This window comes from Schistocerca gregaria, chromosome 2 (genome assembly GCF_023897955.1).
Source record: "Schistocerca gregaria isolate iqSchGreg1 chromosome 2, iqSchGreg1.2, whole genome shotgun sequence".
Classification (NCBI taxonomy): domain Eukaryota; kingdom Metazoa; phylum Arthropoda; class Insecta; order Orthoptera; family Acrididae; genus Schistocerca; species Schistocerca gregaria.
This window is the reverse complement of record NC_064921.1, coordinates 743,638,690-743,660,102: the sequence shown is the minus strand read 5'-3', so window position 1 is coordinate 743,660,102 and position 21,413 is coordinate 743,638,690.

Here is a 21,413-nt window from a genome sequence, read left to right as displayed (position 1 = left end):
GGCTAAGTAAGGATGAAGAGGGATGGAAACCAAATTGCAGTAGATGGGTAAGAACAGTGCGAAACAGCCGCTGCATATAATATAGGCTTCTTCATTCGACGGGTCGACTAACGACGGTATTACAGTCGCTAAGTTGCCTTTTACTACTTTAAATACATCATCTGCCCCCACTTCTTCTCTCTCTTCTCCAGTTCAATCTCTTTCTGGCATTTTTATCTCAGAAGCCTACCCACTCGACAAATCTGCTTCTATTCTCACACTACACAAAACAATCAAAGCATCGCTTTTTTCCCATTGAGACGCAGACAGGATGACACATACGAAGAGAGCTCACAAGTCTACGTGAGATATAAGGTGGCTTAATGATGTCACATTGCCACCAAAATTCATCATAATTCTGCAGAACGCCACAGTGGACGGTAACAAGATTGGAATGTCGGACATCCCTCTTACCGATATTTCATCCCTTCTTTTGACGTCTTTGCGATGGAACCGCGACGCCCAGCTTTGAAATGACGCGGTCTTCTTATGGATGCCCGAGGGAGACATTTTAAACACACTCCGATCAGTATCGACACTAAAAGGCTTCAGGGGTGGCATAAAGGACGTCACCCCATTCCCTCGTGACGTGCCGTCGAAGATAGTTTGTAGTGCGATAAGCAGCAGCACGGTGTTCTTGGCAACCTTTAAATAGCTGACACCCACTGGACAATTCAGCCCTTCCCTAAGGACATCACAGGCCTACAAGTCCATTGAACCTGATCGTGAGTGTTACCCTGCCGCATTTATTTCTATGGTAAATAAATGGAACGCCCAGGGACCGTCCAGAGCCTTTCGACGAAATTTGAACGTGAGCTAAAACAGTAAATGGCGTTTGCGCTTTTTCAATCCTTCTGTTTCGCGCCTTTCTGTAGGGTGAGCATTAGCGGACGGGAGGGGGGGGGGGGGGGGGGGGGAGAGGAGCGACGAGGGAGGAGTCGGCGACATTGACGTGTTGTTGTTGTGATCTTCAGTCCTGACACTGGTTTGATGCAGTTCTCCATGCTACTCTATCCTGTGCAAGCTTCTTCATCTCCCAGTACCTACTGCAACCTACGTCCTTCTGAATCTGTTTAGTGTATTCATCTCTTGGTCTCCCTCTACGATTTTTACCCTCCACGCTGCCTGCAATACTAAATTGGTGATCCCTTGATGCCTCAGAACATGTCCTACCAACCGATCCCTTCTTCTGGTCAAGTTGTGCCACAGACTTCTCTTCTCCCCAATCCTATTCAATACTTCCTCATTAGTTACGTGATCTACCCATTTAATCCTCAGCATTCTTCTGTAGCACCACATTTCGAAAGCTTCTATTCTCTTCTTGTCCAAACTATTTATCGTCCATGTTTCACTTCCATACATGGCTACACTCCATACAAATACTTTCAGAAATGACTTCTTGACACTTAAATCTATACTCGATGTTAACAAATTTCTCTTCTTCAGAAATGCTTTCCTTGCCATTGCCAGTCTACATTTTATATCCTCTCTACTTCGACCATAATCAGTTATTTTGCTCCCCATTAGCAAAACTCCTTTACTACTTTAAGTGTCTCAGTTTCCTAATCTAATTCCTTCAGCAACACCCGACTTAATTCGACTACATTGCATTATCATTGTTTTATTTTGTTGATGTTCATTTTATACCCTCCTTTCAAGACACTATCCATTCCGTTCAACTGCTCTTCCAAGTCCATTGCTGTCTCTGACAGAATTACGATGTCATCCGCAAACCTCAAAGTTTTTATTTCTTCTCCATGCATTTTAATACCTACTCCAAATTTTTTTTTGTTTCCTTCACTGCTTGCTCAATATACAGATTGAATAACATCGGGGAGAGACTACAACCCTGTCTCACTCCCTCCCAACCACTGCTTCCCTTTCATGCCCCTCGACTCTTATAACTGCCATCTGGTTTCTGTACAAATTGTAAATAGCATTTCGCTCCCTGTATTTTACCCCTGCTACCTTCAGAATTTGAAAGAGAGTATTCCAGTCAACATTGTCAAAAGCTTTCTCTATGTCTACAAATGCTAGAAACGTAGGTTTGCCTTTCCTTAATCTTTCTTCTAAGATAAGTCGTAGGGTCAGTATTGCCTCACGTGTTCCAACATTTCTACGGAAACCAAACTGATCTTCCCCGAGGTCGGCTTCTACTAGTTTTTCCATTCGTCTGTAAAGAATTCGTGTTAGTATTTTGAAGCTGTGACTTATTAAAGTGATAGTTCGGTAATTTTCACATCCGTCAACATCTGCTTTCTTTGGGATAGGAATTATTATATTCTTCTTGAAGTCTGAGGGTATTTCGCCTGTCTCATACATCTTGCTCACCAGATGGTAGAGTTTTGTAAGGACTGGCTCTCCCAAGGCTGTCAGTAGTCCCAATGGAATGTTGTCTACTCCGGGGGCCTTGTTTCGACTCAGGTCTTTCAGTGCTCTGGACATTGACTTATGAGCGAATAAAATGACAAAGAGTCTGTTTCATTCAAGCATTTTCCTTGAGCGCTTTAAAAATGTACCTGTAAAGAGATAATGAGTTGCTGTTACCAGTCGGCGGGGTGACAGGCAACCATTTCGACACCCCTGAGCTAAGTGACGCTATGTCGATGAACTAGAGTGTGCTTGCTGGTCGCATACGAAATCTGAGGGCTGTCCAAAGGATACGTGTCACATTGGCGCCTGGTAAAACAGTAACTGTCTGCCTCTGTACAGGCACATAATTAAAGCGCTCAACCCTGGTCTGTAGGTGACACCGAAGCTGAATTTGGGGCTTTTACAGGAACTTCTCAATTTCCATCGATAGTATTTCTATGAAATCATTCCATATCTTTTCTACGCTTACGTGATCAGATCGGAAGGAGTGGAGACTATCTCTTAAAAGGTGTTAAGAGCTTTTTTATCAGCTTTTTTTAAATAGATGTACTTTTCTTTTCTTTTTGATGGTTGTGGGTGTTCAACCTAGTAGCAACTACCTTCTGGTCGCTAATCCCTGTATTCGTCACGATACTCACTATTTCTCCAGGATTATTTGTTGCTAAGAGGTCAAGTATGCTTTCGCAACCATTTACGCTTCGAGTGGGATCATGAACTAATTGTTCGAAATAATTTTCTGAGAAAGCATTGAGTACAGTTTCGGATGACTTTTTATGTCTGCCGCCGGCTTTAAACGTATAATTTTTCCAGCATATCGAGAGTAGATTGAAGTCACCACCGACTATAATTGTATGAGTGCGGTATCTATTTGAAATGAGACTCAAGTTTTCTTTGAACTGTTCAGCAACTGTATCTTCCTAGTCGGGGGGGGGGGGGGGGGGTTCGGTAAAACGATCCAATTAATGGTTTAGTCCGATTGTCAAGTATAATCTCTACCCATACTAGGGGAGACAAAGAGCTGTCCATTGGGACGCCGTCTGTTTATTTGAAAATTTCCTGGTAGAACATAAAATAGATCGAGGAAGGAGCGTGCCGAAACAAAGCAGTGATGCCCGCCTGAAACTACTTAACAATTAGTGCCACGGAATCAGTAAGAGATACGTTTGTAAAAAGAGATACTATATCAAAACTTACTGAACGATCCGAACTACTTAGGTGGATATCCCTAGTCCGTTGATAAAATCTGTTGGGTTCCTCGTTTGATGTGGACATTTGCCAGCCAATGGTCTCAGCAAGAAAGGGAAGTGAGGGACTAAATCATATGTGTGGACGTCAATAGTACTCACTACAGGCGGTAAAGGTAGATTATCTCTGTTCGCCTTAGGAAGACCATACAGTCCTGGTGACACGCCCAATGTGGTTTTAATCGCTTGATGGTCCCTGGAGGTAACGAGGAAAAATTCAGCGGTGTACACTTCCGTTGCACACGTTCAGTGGGGCCGTGATCAATCTTCATGTGCGTAGTATCACTAAGTAGGCCGTTCATCTTCTCTTAATACAAAATATGAGGTAAAAAAGGCGTTGAGTTACCTTTATCAGCCCTCAGCGCCGCTATGTTCGGATCCTCCCGGAAATTTCGTGGTGCAGCGCATTCTTCAGAGGTTATATTACTAAGCTGAGGAGCTTTCAAAAGAGCAAGGCAAGTTTCGCTCCTTGTTTCTTCGGCAACATCGATAGCAGGGCGTCGTACAGCTTCTTCAACACCGTTCAGAAAACTTATCAGATTTAATGCACTAGGTATAGGTGAAAATTGAGTTCTTTAGCCAATACAGTTGGCGTCGCACCAACCAAGTTCGTCGCCGTAAAGTTGAGAACAGAACGTGTGTCGTCGGCTGTTGTAGCACAATACCATGAAATTTTGACATCTGTCGACAAATTACATCCTTATATATCCAACCAAACTTGGCTGAAGTCACTCCATCAGCCCCATCCCGTGATATAGGAGAGAGAAGTGGTGCAACCTTAAGATGAGGGTGTAGCAGTTTTTTCTGAAATGGCATCCTGCCTTTGTCTCGTATAATAAATTCTTTCCTTAACAATAGCATGATTCGTCTTATCCATTATCTTGCTTTGTACTTACACCCTTCAAGTTGCCATGACGTATTACAAACCAGCAGTCTTCTTAAAATCCTTGTACACAGAGCCCATACAGCGTAAAAGTGCAAATAGTTTGCCTAAAAAGCTTGAACTTTTACATAAACTTTTCGGAGAGAATGGATACTCTAACCGGAAAATTAACAGGGAATTCTCAGCTAAAATCAAGAACCTGAAAGTGGATAAAGAGGAGAACGTGCCAGCAAAATCCCTAATATTTCTTCCTTTCGTTGGAAATATTCCCTTTGAAATATCAAGAATCCTTAGTAATTTCAAGGTGAAAGTGATTTTCCGCCAATTATCATATATTTCGGATTGGTCGGGATCAGTGAAGGATAATCTGTTATTGAGGAAGGTGGGAATTTACAAAATACCTTGTGAGTGTGGTATGGCCTATACAGGACAAACAACGCGCAGAGTGGAAGAACGCTTCACAGAACACAAACGTTGTACTCGCCTTCTGCAGCCCAGCAAGTCTGCAATTGGGTTACACTGTATCTCCAATGGACAGTCAATGGAGTATGATAAAACATTAATTTTGGCGACGGTAACATCTTTTCGGCGCTCCATTATACTAGAATACGTTGGAATATACATCGCGAAAAATCTAATGAACTCCAACATCGGCTGTCAGGTTGGTAATGCCTGGAACCCAGTCGACTTCGAGATTTTCTCCCGACGAATACGCCAGAATACTCCGATGGCTGCCGTGTGATCGTGACTGTGATGCATACGTCTCATACAGGGCGGAACGGACAACGTCTTGTCAGTCTTGGATGGCTTAGCTGAAGATGACTGGCAGGTGTCCAGTTGAAATATCTTGGAATGAAATTTACGAAATCTCTTCGAACATTATGTCTTATTTTGGTCTATATTACCACCTCAAAAATATTGCCGTTGCAGTTCCGGTTCACTCTGCATGCTGCCTCCTACTGAGTCCTAGCGAAGTCAGGCCGATAATCTCCACAGCAACCACACTAAAATGTCTAAGGAAACGAAAATATTTTATTAGCTTCAATGCAAAACTCAACAGGTCTGCCTTATGCACTGTTCACAACTATCCAGTTAGCTATTTGGCTCCACAACCGAATTTGAGGTCTCTTTCCCTGTCTCGCTAAGCCATAACACTCGCCTAGAAAGCCAAAAATTAATCGACTGGAAAGCTTCGCCCACATACGGGAACGCTCTTTCGGATTCTCTCAGTTTTCCCCGCAGCTAGAAGTACCTTGGGTGATCACGAAGAACTGTCAACGTCCCCTAATGGTACACGGCTTTCACACCACGGGAAGAATGCCAGACGACTTCCCTGTTTCGTTAGCTGCAAACCACTCCGCCAAATTACTTAATACTAGAACATTTCAGCCAATCAGAACAGATTGTACGTATTTTCGTTGTCTATTTCGTGATACGGCTAATTGTATTTCTCTACTAAATGCTGCTTCCTCCATGGCTTTCAGAAGCTCCTTTCGAACACACGCTTCAGAACACGTGCCAACATGAAAGCCGCAAGCTGTTATGCCATTTTCGTTGACCCAGACCGCAAGTCGTTGACAAAGACTGCAGGAAGACTCTCCAAACTTAACAAATCCCCTTCGCTTAGAACCGGAAAATAGTCTTGTGGCTGACAACAGCGAGCAGGAAGGGCCTACGGGCGCAACCAGGAAAGGTGTGTAACACCCCTGCAACCCGCATCTGTGCTCCATTTCAAATGACATCCTCATCGAATCCTGGCATCCTCTCTTTCAAAACTTGCCTAATTTATTTACAGTGTTACTTTAAATGTCATAGAAACTATGTTATCAGGCAGTAAATACCTCACCTCAATAGAGAAACTGTTCACTTTCTTGTGTGTATTGCTTTACATAAAGCCTCTGATTTAAGCAACTTAGAACACTAATGTCTTAGTTCTAATTTGCTCTGTACAACAAACACAGTACTGAGCCGTGGTGCACCTTTTCTGGCGCACCAGCTCTTTGGTGTTGTTGTTGTTGTCTTCAGTCCTGAGACTGGTTTGATGCAGCTCTCCATGGTACTCTATCCTGTGCAAGCTGCTTCATCTCCCAGTACCTACTGCAACCTACATCCTTCTGAATCTGCTTAGTGTACTGATCTCTCGGTCTCCCTCTACGATTTTTACCCTCCACGCTGCCCTCCAATGCTAAATTTGTGATCCCTTGATGCCTCAAAACATGTCCTACCAACCGATCCCTTCTTCTAGTCAAGTTGTGCCACAAACTTCTCTTCTCCCCAATCCTATTCAATACCTCCTCATTAGTTACGTGATCTATCCACCTTATCTTCAGTATTCTTCTGTAGCACCACATTTCGAAAGCTTCTATTCTCTTCTTGTCCAAACTAGTTATCGTCCATGTTTCACTTCCATACATGGCTACACTCCAAACAAATACTTTCAGAAACGACTTCCTGATACATAAATCTATATTTGATGTTAACAAATTTCTCTTCTTCAGAAACGTTTTCCTTGCCATTGCCAGTCTACATTTTATATCCTCTCTACTTCGACCATCATCAGTTATTTTACTTCCTAAATAGCAAAACTCCTTTACTACTTTAAGTGTCTCATTTCCTAATCTAATTCTCTCAGCATCACCCGATTTAATTTGACTACATTCCATTATCCTCGTTTTGCTTTTGTTAATGTTCATCTTATATCCTCCTTTCAAGACACTGTCCATTCCGTTCAACTGCTCTTCCAAGTCCTTTGCCGTCTCTGACAGAATTACAATGTCATCCTCGAACCTCAAAGTTTTTACTTCGTCTCCATGAATTTTAATACCTACTCCAAATTTTTCTTTTGTTTCCTTTACTGCTTGCTCAATATACAGATTGAATAACATTGGGGAGAGGCTACAACCCTGTCTCACTCCTTTCCCAACCACTGCTTCCCTTTCATGCCCCTCGACTCTTATTACTGCCATCTGGTTTCTGTACAAATTATAAATAGCCTTTCGCTCCCTGTATTTTACCGCTGCCACCTTTAGAATTTGGAAAAGAGTATTCCAGTCAACATTGTCAAAAGCTTTCTCTAAGTCTACAAATGCTAGAAACGTAGGTTTGCCTTTTCTTAATCTTTCTTCTAAGATAAGTCGTAAGGTCAGTATTGCCTCACGTGTTCCAACATTTCGACGGAATCCAAACTGATCCTCCCCGAGGTCTGCATCTACCAGTTTTTCCATTCGTCTGTAAAGAATTCGCGTTAGTATTTTGCAGCCGTGGCTTATTAAACTGATAGTTCGGTAATTTTCACATCTGTCAGCACCTGCTTTCTTTGGGATTGGAATTATTATATTCTTCTTAAAGTCTGAGGGTATTTCGCCTGTCTCATACATCTTGCTCACCAGCTGGTAGAGTTTTGTCATGACTGGCTCTCCCAAGGCCGTCAGTAGTTCTAATGGAATGTTGTCTACTCCGGGGGCCTTGTTTCGACTCAGGTCTTTCAGTGCTCTGTCAAACTCTTCACGCAGTATTGTATCTCCCATTTCGTCTTCATCTACATCCTCTTCTATTTCCATAATATTGTCCTCAAGTACATCGCCCTTGTATAAACCTTCTATATACTCCTTCCACCTTTCTGCCTTCCCTTCTTTGCTTAGAACTGGGCTGCCATCTGAGCTCTTGATATTCATACACGTGGTTCTCTTCTCTCCAAAGGTCTCTTTAATTTTCCTGTAGGCAGTATCTATCTTACCCCTAGTGAGATAAGCTTCTACATCCTTACATTTGTCCTCTAGCCATCCCTGTTTAGCCATTTTGCACTTCCTGTCGATCTCATTTTTGAGACGTTTGTATTCCTTTTTGCCTGCTTCATTTACTGCATTTTTATATTTTCTCCTTTCATCAATTAAATTCAATATTTCTTCTGTTACCCAAGGTTTTCTAGCAGCCCTCGTCTTTGTACCTACTTTATCCTCTGCTGCCTTCACTACTACATCCCTCAGAGCTACCCATTCTTCTTCTACTGTATTTCTTTCCCCTATTCCTGTCAATTGTTCCCTTATGCTCTCTCTGAAACTCTGTACAACCTCTGGTTCTTTCAGTTTATCCAGGTCCCATCTCTTTAATTTCTCACATTTTTGCAGTTTCTTCAGTTTTAATCTACACGTCATAACCAATAGATTGTGGTCAGAGTCCACATCTGCCCCTGGAAATGTCTTACAACTTAAAACCTGGTTCCTAAATCTCTGTCTTACCATTATATAATCTATCTGATACCTTTTAGTATCTCCAGGGTTCTTCCACGTATACAACCTTCTTTCATGATTCTTAAACCAAGTGTTAGCTATGATTAAGTTGTGCAGCTCTTTGGTACACTATCGATTACTCGGCTATACTAGGATCTTTGCCCCTGTTGTAATCTCGCGGATGTTTTCGCGCTGGGGGCTGTCAGTGTTGCACTTGCTACGAGGCGCAAGGACGTGCTTGCGTGGAAAACGAGCGTACTCGGCCAGCAGCGGTACGGCGGGCCGACCTCGGAAGCCGGTCGCGAGCTGCCTGATGTCAGCTTCGGGCGCTGCTCGTCGCATTGCTTTGGTGCCTGTTTTCTCGAAGAAACCCATCTCTGGAGACCAATCTCGAACAACGCTCTCCATCGAAACTGTAAGTGATTTTGGTTCCTTCGTTTCGTTGAAAGATTTACGCGACTGTACTAGTTGCTTGGTTGCCCTAATGTACGTGTTGTAGTAGTAAGAGCAGCCGGAAGAGTGTGTAACCGCATGGAGACCAGCAGTTACTATTTCTTTTTAAAAATCCTCTGGTTGGATTACTATTAGGAAGCTGATTAGCTCGAAGGTGTGTGTTATATATATAATTTGGGACAGTATCCAGAATTTTATGTATTGTCTGTATGCGATTTGCAGTGTATTTTGAATGCCATCAAATCGACGTCCTTTGTATATTGCTGTAAAATTTGGATCACTTCTACTAAAAGCACTTGTTCAGTTATTAGCGAGGACTCGTATTCTGTGAAGCTGGTCATTTGTACGTAGTTCCTTATAAACGTGCATTTATTTGAAAGAACTCACTCAGTTGTGATTCTTGAAGTTTTCCTGGCGGATATAATTAATCTTTAAAAGTGGTAACATCTGTCCGAAGTGAAGATGTTACCACTTTTAAAGATTAATTATTTATTTACAAGCACGGTGGATTCGCAGCAGCACTAATTTGTTTGCACTCTGCGCTTATGTGTTTATCTTTGCTATATACATCTTATCTATGACTAGCGCAGTAGTGGCGACTTTGATATCTTTGACGCATGCGCTTTCAATCCTCAGCAGCTTTGTATCACGTGACTCTCCGTATAAATAGGCACACGCAAACGCTATGAACTCTGTCTCTGACTCGCCTTGAAGATGGCTGGGAGTTTTCCAGCCGAAATATCGCAAGAAGAATTGTCGCTGTCCCGAGTGCACGCCCGAAAGATGATGGAACTCAGCCAGTTATTAGTAATGGCCCGTACTCTGTAAAAGGCAATCACTTGTACGCAGAACTTAATACAAGTGCATTTATTTGAATGCACTTATTCAGTATTAGAAAAGTGCAATTGATTCTTCATTTATTGGTATTGTTTACTGATCTCTTAACTCATATTAATTGATGTTTGATTGGGGGTTTGCTATGTTTTCTGTGGTCTGTGTTCCAGTCTTCTGAGAGTTGGGGTGTGTGGAAGCGGCGCCACGTTCTGCTTCGGTGCACAGAAGCTGTGACGTGCCGTCTAATGGGAAGTGACTCTCTGTTGGACCCCAGGGTTTAGGTGTTGTTTTGGACGGCTGGTCTGCTGCTTCTGGCATTTTAAGTTCAGTCACCTTTAGCCCAGAGCAGCCTGGCGTCACTGTCCGTTTGGTAAACATTTAACGTGTTTCATCTATATTTTAAAAAATATATGGTTTTTTATTTGCTTGGGAATGAATTGTATTAAATTGTTACTTTGCCCTGGTTGTGTTATTTGGGTTCTTAGCGAACTGGTGTGGGTTTCATGAATCACTTTCATATTGCAAAGTATTGCCCTTTTTAAATAAATTATCTATACCACATTTCTTAAAATCACTTGTAATTTATTGTTCGTTTAAGTATTGATATCCCTGTCGCTCATCTTTTAAGTCAGCTTGTGATTGTAATTTGCTGCCTTGCTTGAGAAGCAAGCTATCTGTCATATTTTGGTATTGTCTTAAAGATGGGCTCGTGTTGATTGTCTCTTAGCTGTTTTATAAATATTGTCTTTGAATAAATTGTTAATTTATTGATTCGGTAGTTGTTGTTATTTATGGAGTAACATTATAGGGGCCTTGACCTTCCATGCTCATCCCGACTTACTCGGTTACAAGTATTTGACACACTATTACACCTGTTGATACAGTGAGGTCAAAAGCTAAATATATCTGGAGGTTGGTCTGTGACGGTTCACATTCAAAGAATGTGATTAAATTATTAGAAGCTATCAGAAGAAAAGCTTTATATAATTTTCACAGTTCTTAAGTGCTGTTTACTAGTATTTGGCACCGTATTTTTATCAATTTCGTTAGGCTGTTAACATCGTAGAAGAACTGCAGCATAATCCTCTCAAGATATTTAGCTTTCTGTTCTCTAAAAGGATGACATTTTAAATGGATTTATGAATGCATTCTAACATTTAATATTAGGTTTTACACGTGTCCCTGCGATTTAAAGTCCTGTCCTATGCATGTTACACAGATCGTAAACGAAAGACCGGAATAACACTGAGAGTGTAAATCATACACGTTACGGCTTCGTAACATTCTGAAACGACTCTTCCCCCGATAATATGGAGACTGTCGGCTAGATCATACTTTAAGTAATAAGAATAAAAGCAAAGGGAACAGCACTTGTTCTTCATGTCGTGGTGAAATGGTTGTTGAGCAATAATACTAGCAGTCCGTCATCTGATGTCTAGAATTAGGTGACAGTCAACTACACCAACAAAGACATCCTCGCATTTTTGTTTGTAATGAGATATTTCAACAGTGTGTTAAGTGATTTTGTGCAGCCTTCTATCTTGTAGTCCTTTCTATCAGTACTTCAATCTGTCATAGTTGAGTTACCAAACATTGTTTTTCAGTCGTTATCTGTACAGTGGTGATTACTATGTGAAAATTGGATGCAGCACGGGACACTCTATCTCCGTCGTATAGCTGTACAATAACAGTTGTAAGTTGTCAGAGTGACCAGATATTACATTTTTTCCTCTGTGTACATAGCATTACAGTACATTATACGAAATCCCCTCGAGATTAAATTCCTAATTGAGGACAGTTCACGTTTTTAAGATCTACTCTTCAAATTTTAGTTGTCCTCGAAGTTTTGCGGATAAAACGAAATTGTGTACCTTGGCATGCATCCTGAAGTGGGGAATATGCGTAAAACGGAATCTAACTGATGTTATCGGACTGAACCAACGCTTATTTGCATACGATTTAATGCGACTGGAGGTATATACCTGAATATTGGTTGATTGCGTATTACTTAATGCAAGTGAATGTAACAAACAAACACACTGATTAGTTAAATATTCGTAACTATTCACAAACACGGGTATTACACTGAGATGACAGAAATCATGGGATAGCGATATGCACATATACAGATGGTGGCAGTATGGCGTGCACAATGTATAAACTGGCCGTGCATTGGCGGCGCTATCATTTGTACTTAACGGATTGGCGTGAAAGGTTTTCGACCTGATAATGGCCACATGACAGTAATTAACAGACACTGAACGTGGAATGGTTGTTGGAGCTGGACGCATGGGACATTCTATTTCAAAAATCGTTAGAGAATTCAATAATCCGAGATCTACAGTGTGAAAAGAATACCAGATTCCAGGCATCACCTCTCACGCCGGATAACTCAGTGGCCGACAGCCTGCACTTAAGGACCGAGAGCAGCAGCGTTTACGTGGAGTTCTCAGTGTCAACAGACACTGCGTCAAGTAACAGCAGAAATCAATGTGGGACGTATGACGAACGTATCCGTTAGGACAGCGTGGAGAAATCTGGCGTTAATGGGCTATGGCAGCATACAACCAAAGCGAGTGCCTTTGCAAGCAGCACCACATCACCTTCAGGATCTCTCCTGGGCTCGTGACCACATCGGATGGACGCTAGACTCTGGAAAACCAAGGCCTCATCCGTTAGGACAGCGTGGAGAAATCTGGCGTTAATGGGCTATGGCAGCATACAACCGAAGCGAGTGCCTTTGCAAGCAGCACCACATCACCTTCAGCATCTCTCCTGGGCTCGTGACCACATCGGATGGACGCTAGACACTGGAAAACCAAGGCCTCATCCGTTAGGACAGCGTGGAGAAATCTGGCGTTAATGGGCTATGGCAGCATACAACCGAAGCGAGTGCCTTTGCAAGCAGCACCACATCACCTTCAGCATCTCTCCTGGGCTCGTGACCACATCGGATGGACGCTAGACACTGGAAAACCAAGGCCTCATCCGTTAGGACAGCGTGGAGAAATCTGGCGTTAATGGGCTATGGCAGCATACAACCAAAGCGAGTGCCTTTGCAAGCAGCACCACATCACCTTCAGGATCTCTCCTGGGCTCGTGACCACATCGGATGGACGCTAGACTCTGGAAAACCAAGGCCTCATCCGTTAGGACAGCGTGGAGAAATCTGGCGTTAATGGGCTATGGCAGCATACAACCGAAGCGAGTGCCTTTGCAAGCAGCACCACATCACCTTCAGCATCTCTCCTGGGCTCGTGACCACATCGGATGGACGCTAGACACTGGAAAACCAAGGCCTCATCCGTTAGGACAGCGTGGAGAAATCTGGCGTTAATGGGCTATGGCAGCATACAACCGAAGCGAGTGCCTTTGCAAGCAGCACCACATCACCTTCAGCATCTCTCCTGGGCTCGTGACCACATCGGATGGACGCTAGACACTGGAAAACCAAGGCCTCATCCGTTAGGACAGCGTGGAGAAATCTGGCGTTAATGGGCTATGGCAGCATACAACCGAACCGAGTGCCTTTGCAAGCAGCACCATATCACCTTCAGCATCTCTCCTGGGCTCGTCACCACATCGGTTGGACCCTAGACACTGGAAAACCAAGGCCTCGTCAGATGAGTCTCGACTTTGGTTCGTAAGAGCTGAGGATAGGTTTCGATCGTGGCGGAGACCCCAGGAAGTCATAGAGACAAGCTGTCAGTAAAGCATTGTGCAAGTTGGTGGTGGCTCCATGATTCTGTCGGCTGCGTTTACATGGAATGGAGTGGATCCTCTGGTAATATTTGGCAACTTGGAAACCATTTACACTAATTCATGGACTGCAAGTTCCCAAACAACAATGGAATTTTTATGGATGACATGGCACCAGGTCACATTTGTTCGCTATTAGTTTGAAGAGCATTCTGGACAATCCGCGCGTATTATTTGTCCGCCTAGATCTCCAGTCATGAATCCCATCGAACATTTATGGAACATAAGCGAGAGGTGAGTTCGTGCAAAAAATCTTGCATCGACAACACGTTCGCTGTAGAGCAAGATGGATCAATATTTCTGCAGGAGACTTCCAACGATTTGTTGAGTCCATGCCACATCGAATTCCTGCACTACTGCGGGAAAAAAAGAGGTCTGGCACGTCACTATAGTTGATTTATACATGGTAGAATTGGGCTGAAACTTATACTGAGGTCTAGGCAGATCTTAGCCGTAAGGTCAAGGTCTAAGAATATTTGAGAATTGTGTGCGCGAGAGATAGTAGAGCTCAGTGTTGAAATCTACTACACGCCGAATAACCAATAACTGGATCTGTGGACTATACGAAGGGACGTGAAGAACAGAACTGGACACTTCAAGTTTTGTCGAAGAAAACCGTACGAAGTTTGAATGACTGTATCGAAGTATAGTAATGGACCACAGTCCTTGCTGTAATATCGTCGAATCACGAACTATAAAAATCACCAACACTTTAGATGCCATGATTGCTGAGAATAAATGTAGGCTTAACCCTACTTTTCCCTATATGCAAAACGCAATCATTCATGGTAATTTAATTGTTATTATATGTTGTTAATAAAAAGTGAAGTGATTTCCACAGTAGCTTGTGTATTAGTCAACGATAAACATAGGCCAGCTGCAAATTGTATTTCTGTATGACGGAAGGTTCGATTATGAAATATTACGAAGCGTGAATTGTGATTTAAAAGCTATTTACCATTTCATGTCTAATTAGACAGAAATAACACAAAATCAGAAACAGTGAGGGTCAGTAGTAAAGTCGGAAACAGGAAGTTTAAACAATAACTAACTTCCAAAGGCATTATGAACTGTTTTGTCTTAGGTAACGTAGCAAAAAATGATGGATGATCAACTGTGTAAAAATTAACATCAATTACTATTATGAACACCCGAAATTTAGTCACCGTTACAGTGAAGGTATTTGTGGCTGCTCCATCTGATGTGTAGGTATAACGAAAAGTCGGGCGTATACAGTAGATAACAACCTCAATATCTTACGTCAGAGAAGTCTACGACAGCAGATCGACGGAGGGCGGCTACAAAAGAAATATTTCTTTCGTGTTTGCTAAATTCTTTTTCCTTTACTTGCAGTGTGAAACCTTGCTTTCGCCAGAGTTCATGATACTAGGGGAACAGAAAGTACCCTATAGATTTCAATGAGTGAGCTTCCGAGTATCAAAATACACTATGTGATCAAAAGTATCCGGACATCTGGCTGAAAATGACTTAAAAGTTCGTGGCACCCTCCATGGGTAATGCTGGAATTCAATATGGTGTTGGCCCACCGTTAGCCTTGATAACAGCTTCCACTCTAACAGGCATACATTCAGTCAAGTGCTGGAAGGTTTCTTGGAGAAGGGCAGCCCATTCTTCATGGAGTGCTGCACTGAGGAGAGGTATCGATGTTGGTGTTCCAAAACATCCCAATGGTGTTCTATAGGATTCAGGCCGTTACAGGGCTGTTACTGTCATGTAACCACTCCGCCACAGGCTGTGCGTTATGAACAGGTGCTCGATCGTATTGAAAGCTGCAATTGCCATCCCAGAAATGCTCTTCAACAGTGGGAAGGAAAAAGGTGCCCAGTTAATACTCGGCAGAAATCAAACCTGCATTTGGATATTCGGATCGGACTTCCTTAACTCTTGTGCAGAAAGGTGTGCAGTATACTGCCGCATTCATGTTCAATAAGCTACCACTCGAATTAAAAAAGTCTTAGCAGCAATCCACGCGCTATCAAATCGAAACTAAAGAGTTTTCTCTTGGGTCACTCCTTCTATTCTGTCGAAGAGTTCCTCGAAAAATTAAGCTGATTCTTGTTGCTTTGTTGATTGCGTTGACTTAAACTTTTGGACTAACTTTTTTCGGGTTCATAAACATTTTATTTTTATCTGTTATTACTTTTATATTGTGGTTTCATGTACTGATATGTTTCATGACCTTGGAGTTATTTTCCTCAGTTTGATCCTACGGAACTTGACGCGTAAGTACAATAAAATAAACATCAATGTAGGCCTGTGCTGTGATAGTGCCACGCAAAACAACAAGGGGTACAAACCCCCTTCTGGAAAAACACAACCACACCGTAACACGCCGCCTCCGAATTTTACTGTTGCCACTACACACGCTCGCAGATGACGTTCACCGGGCATTCGCCACACCCTGCCGTGGATCGCCACATTGTGTACCGTAATTCGTCACTCCACACAATATTTTTCCACTGTTCAATCGTCCAATGCTTAGCGACCGCTCGTTTGGCATTTACCGGCGTGATGTGTGGCTTATGAGCAGCCGCTCGACCATGAAATCCATGTTTTCTCACCTCCCGCCTAACTGTCATAGTACTTCCACAGGATCCTGATGCAGTTTGCAATTCCTGTATGATGGTCTAGATAGATTTCTGCCTATTACACAATAAGACCCTCTTCAGTTGTCGGCGGTCTCTGTCAGTCAACAGAGGAGGTCGGCCTGTACGCTTTTGTGGTGTACGTGTCCCTTCACGTCCCCATTTCACTATCACATCGAAAACAGTGGACTTAGGAATGTTTAGGAGTGTGGAAATCTCGCGTACAGACGTAAGACACAAGTGACACCCAATCACCTGACCATGTTCGGAGTCGGTGAGTTCCGCGGAGCTCCCCATTCTCCTCTCTAACGATGTCTAATGATTACTGAGGTCGCTGATAAATGTGTGAATTCCAAAGGGACCAAACTGCTGAGGTCATCGGTCCCTAGACTTAAACACTACTTATGCTATGAACAACACACACACCCATGCCCGAGGGAGGACTCGAACCTCCGGCGGGAAGAGGTCGCTGATATGGAGTACCTGGCTGTAGGTTGCATCACAATGCACCTAATATGAAAAACGTATGTTTTTGAAGGTGTCCGGACACTTTTGATCACATAGTGTATGTGACGTAAATGGGCGCATCTTTTCAGCGCACTGACTTAAAGTTTTAAGTTTTGACACCGTGAAGCGAACGTAGACCACAGTAAGTGAAGTAAATTTCAAATACAGGTTACATCCACCGTTCCTGAGAAAAAGGATCCTTAACAGTCGGGCAGCCAGACGGACAGACGGACAGATAACAACGTAATCATATGAGGGTTTCATTTTTACCCACTGACGTACGAAACCCAAAGTGCCTATTTACAATTTCCTAAAGGAAAACCTTAAACCGTCTTCGACCACAGTCTCCAATAATTAGGCATAAGATATCTGGAGAAAGCTTTTCTTCTCACCTTCCGGGTGACCCCCCTCCACCCCTCCCTTTGTCAACATCTAGAAGATGAGATTGACAAAGTTCCAAATCGACTTCGTATCATTAAAATGCTTAAAATTCGTGTTAAGTCAACATAAAACGGCGATTATCAACGGAAAGGCAATATCTCGACCATAAAATGGATACCATTCGATTCAGTAACCCGATTCTCGTCTCGTGCTATAGGAAGTTATTGCTTTGAAGTTTTGATACGATCGATTTTTTTGCTAAAATTTATGGATTTAGTGACAATAACCGTTTTTCGGTTAGGATCGCCGTGCTTCCATTAAAAGTGTAGTTTTTTGCTAATGCCTGAAACCAACACAAGCATATTATACGTACTTTCCAGAGTTTTTCTCTGCTTCTCAGTTTTGTCGATTAGAAAGGGATTAGTTATAGCTGTTTACAACAATAAATGCAAAAAAATCAAAATTAAAAAGGAAGGAGTTATTAAAGCTGCTAAAAGTGATAACAAATAGTGTTTCAGTGCATTAAACTAATTATGTAGAGTACCTAGCGTCAAACCAAGCCAACTGTGGGTAAAAGTAATTTAAATATTTATTATTTTTTATGAAACAAAAGTCTCTGTTAAGCGCTATTCCTGAGAGTCTCAGACGTCTATTTGATCATTGGCAAGCATGACTTTACCAGTTGTCCACGGCATAGGTATTTCGATTTATACAGTCCAGGAAGCACCTTACCATCGCCTCGTTATCCTATTGTGCGGTCGTGATGTTTTCGAGAGCATTGTTGCTGGGAGAGAAATCTTGTGAGTATAATTTCCCTGCAATAAAACAGTTCTGCTGCGGTACGATAAGGTGTACATTAATTGTCGGCAGTTCCGTGAAAGCTAAAGCTCAGCTGCGAAGAGAAGAAACGTGAAAAGGAGAGTTTCTCAGATTCGTATCACGCTTGATTTGTGCAGAACGCCAGCGGTCTTACACTCCTGCTGCAGCCGCAACGCAGTGCGGCCAGCTCAGACGCTGACTGCTTCCTAGGTCATTCATTCGGTTGCTCTACTCCGGCTTGGGCGAAAGTAGAGAAATGTACGCGGAATCTGCAAGTGGCATTCTGGTGTCAAAGATCGTAAAAAACAGGCTCGTGTAAGCTGAGGCGTTTGCTGTGTTCGGGGTCGATAAAAATAAGGTCTGAGGCCGCTTTCAACGATGCCACAAACCAAACTTGCGGACTTCATCAACGTCATGTGATGAATTTTAATGCAGTCAGTTCCAGGTTTCTAGTCCCAGATTTCGCTTGTGACACCAGATCTTCCTGTGTGGCACGTAAATACTGATAAGTTAAAACACGTCTTCATATCTGAATATACACTGAAGAGTCAAAGTAACTGCTGGTACACCTACCTAATATCGTGTAGGGCCCTCACGAGCACGCAGAAGCGCCGCAGCACGACGTGGCATGGACTCGTCTAATGTGTGAATGTCTGACGTGGTGCTGGAGGGAACTGACACCATTAATCCTGCACGGCTGTGTATAAATCCGTAAGACTACGAGGGATGGAGATCTCTTCTGAACATTATGTTGCAAGACATCCCAGACATGCTCAATAATGTTCATGTCCGAGTAGTTTAATGACCAACGGAAGTGTTTAAACTCAGAAGAGTGTTCCTGGAGCCACTCTGTAGCAATTATGGTCATTTGGGGTGTCGCAATGTCCTTCTAGAATTATCAAAGTCTGTCGGAATGGACAATGGACCATGAATGGATGCACGTGATCAGACAGAATGCTTACATACGTGTCACCTGTCAGAGCCATATCAAGACGTATATGGCGTCCCATATCACTCCAACCTCACAAGCCCCACAGCATTACAGAGCCTCCACCTGCTTGAACAGTCCCCTGCTGACTTGCAGGATCCATGGATGCATATTGTTGTCTGAATACCCGTACACGTCCATTTACTCGATACAATTTGAAACTAGACTTGTCCGACCAGGCAACGTGTTTCCAGTCATCAACAGTCCACTGTCGGTGTTGGCGGGCCCAGGCGAGGCGTAAACCTTTGTGTCGTGCAGTCATCAAGGGTACACGAACGGGCTTTCGGCTCCGAAAGCCCATATCGATGATGTTTTGTTGAATGGTTCGCACGCTGACACCTGTTGATGACCTAGCAATGAAATCTGATGCAGTTTGCGGAAGGTTTTACTTCTGTTACGTTGAACGATTCTCTTCAGCCATCGTTGGTCCTGATCTTGGAGGATCTTTTCCGACCGCAGCGATGTCGGAGATTTAATATTTTACCGGATACCTGATATTCACGGCACAATTGTGAAATTGCCGTACGGGAAAATCATTACTTCATCGCTACCTCGGAGATGCTGTGTCCCATCGTTCATGTGCCAATTGTAACACACGTTCAGACTCACTTAAATCTTGATAACCTGCCATTGTAGCAGTAGTAACCGATCGAACAACTTCGCCAAACATTTGTTGTCTTATTTAGACGTTGCCGACCGCAGTGCCGTACTCTGCCTGTTTATATATCTCTGTATTTGAATACGCTTTCCTGTATCAGTTTCTTTAGCGCTTCACTGTATATTATGTCAAGACGTCACAGTAACGAATGACACTGGACATGTTTGCGCACTCTTCTCAGTCTAAATTTGCTTGGCATTGTCATTAATAAAAAGTAAGTTTACACGGCCTGTTACAACATCAATACACAGTAAACTGCTTTTTTGGCGTCTCTTTAAGATGTGTATAAATATATTTCTCATCCTACCAGTTTAAAGGATGTGAGCTCACAAAAACAAATCAAAATCATGTATACTGTGTGTCATGCTGCGACAAACTTCGAGGGGTTATGGAGGGTGTCTTGAGCAACAAATCGAGGATAGGGACTAGTGCCTGGAAGCGTCATTTAGCGACGCAGTGGTTTCTGTTGTTTAGTGATAGCAAACTGGTAGCCACCATACCAGCAGAGGAGATGGAGACAGGCCTTGTCTCCTACCAAAGCGAGGACTTCTTTCCTTGGTAGATGGCGGTTTCGGACATGGATTTCCATCTGCAGCTTATTTTTCTCCTGTATGCCGAAAAATACCGGAGATATTACAGTGTTCCAGGAGAAAAATAAACTGTGGAAACCTGTGTCCCAAACGGTCATCCACCGAGGCAACACAGCACCGCATTCATAAGAGACAAGGCCTTTGTAAGCAGCAGTTAGCTCCATCTTCTGCATTGGCGATCGTGGAAATGAGTCGCAGTCACTAAACAAGAAACAACATTGCGACACGTTCCGCCTACGGTCCGTCAGCGTACACAGCCTCATTTGTCTCCCAAGGGGTGGCCTATTGACAGGCGGTGGCGCCTGTAACTTCGACGCTAGGTAGCGTCGTTGAATGACATTTCTGGACGCGCGTTCCTGTTCTATCCGTCTGCTCAGCTGAGTGCTGTTTGCCTACTATGCAGCGGGCTAGCGTTCGACTCCCGTCCGGGTTCGAGATTTTCTCTGCCCGTGGACTACGTGTTGTTTTAATCTCATCATCACCGAAGCGCAAGTCGCCCAATGTGGCGTCACCTGAAATCCGACTTGCAACCCGTTGGCCGAACTTCCCCGGGTCGGGCCTCCCGGCCATCAGTGCCACACGATCATTTAATTGTTTTCCTTAAGACAACCTCTACGACACCTCGAATTCTGTGGCAATATTTCTGGGACACCCTGCACAGTAACAGAATTAAGCTGCCTGAATGCTAGCACTATTTTGTTTTACATTAGTAATATCTTCCCTAGACGTATTAAATATGCTTGAATGTGTATGTGGTAGAGGCCTTATTTGGCTCCACTTTGATTACCACAACCTGTCATCACATCAAAATAAATTAAATTTTTACGAAATTCAAAATTAGAGGGAAATGATTTGTAAAATTTCCCCTCTTCAAGGAATTTGTCTGCCGATTTCACGAGTAAGTAATATAATCGATAGTCAAATCAAAATGAGACAGATGGAGAAAATAAGTAATCTGTTAACTGTTTGAGACTCTTACGTCGTATGTCCCATCTCAAGACAGTGTTCAGCAACAGCACACTTTTCTGGCCGACCCAATCTGGTGTGACG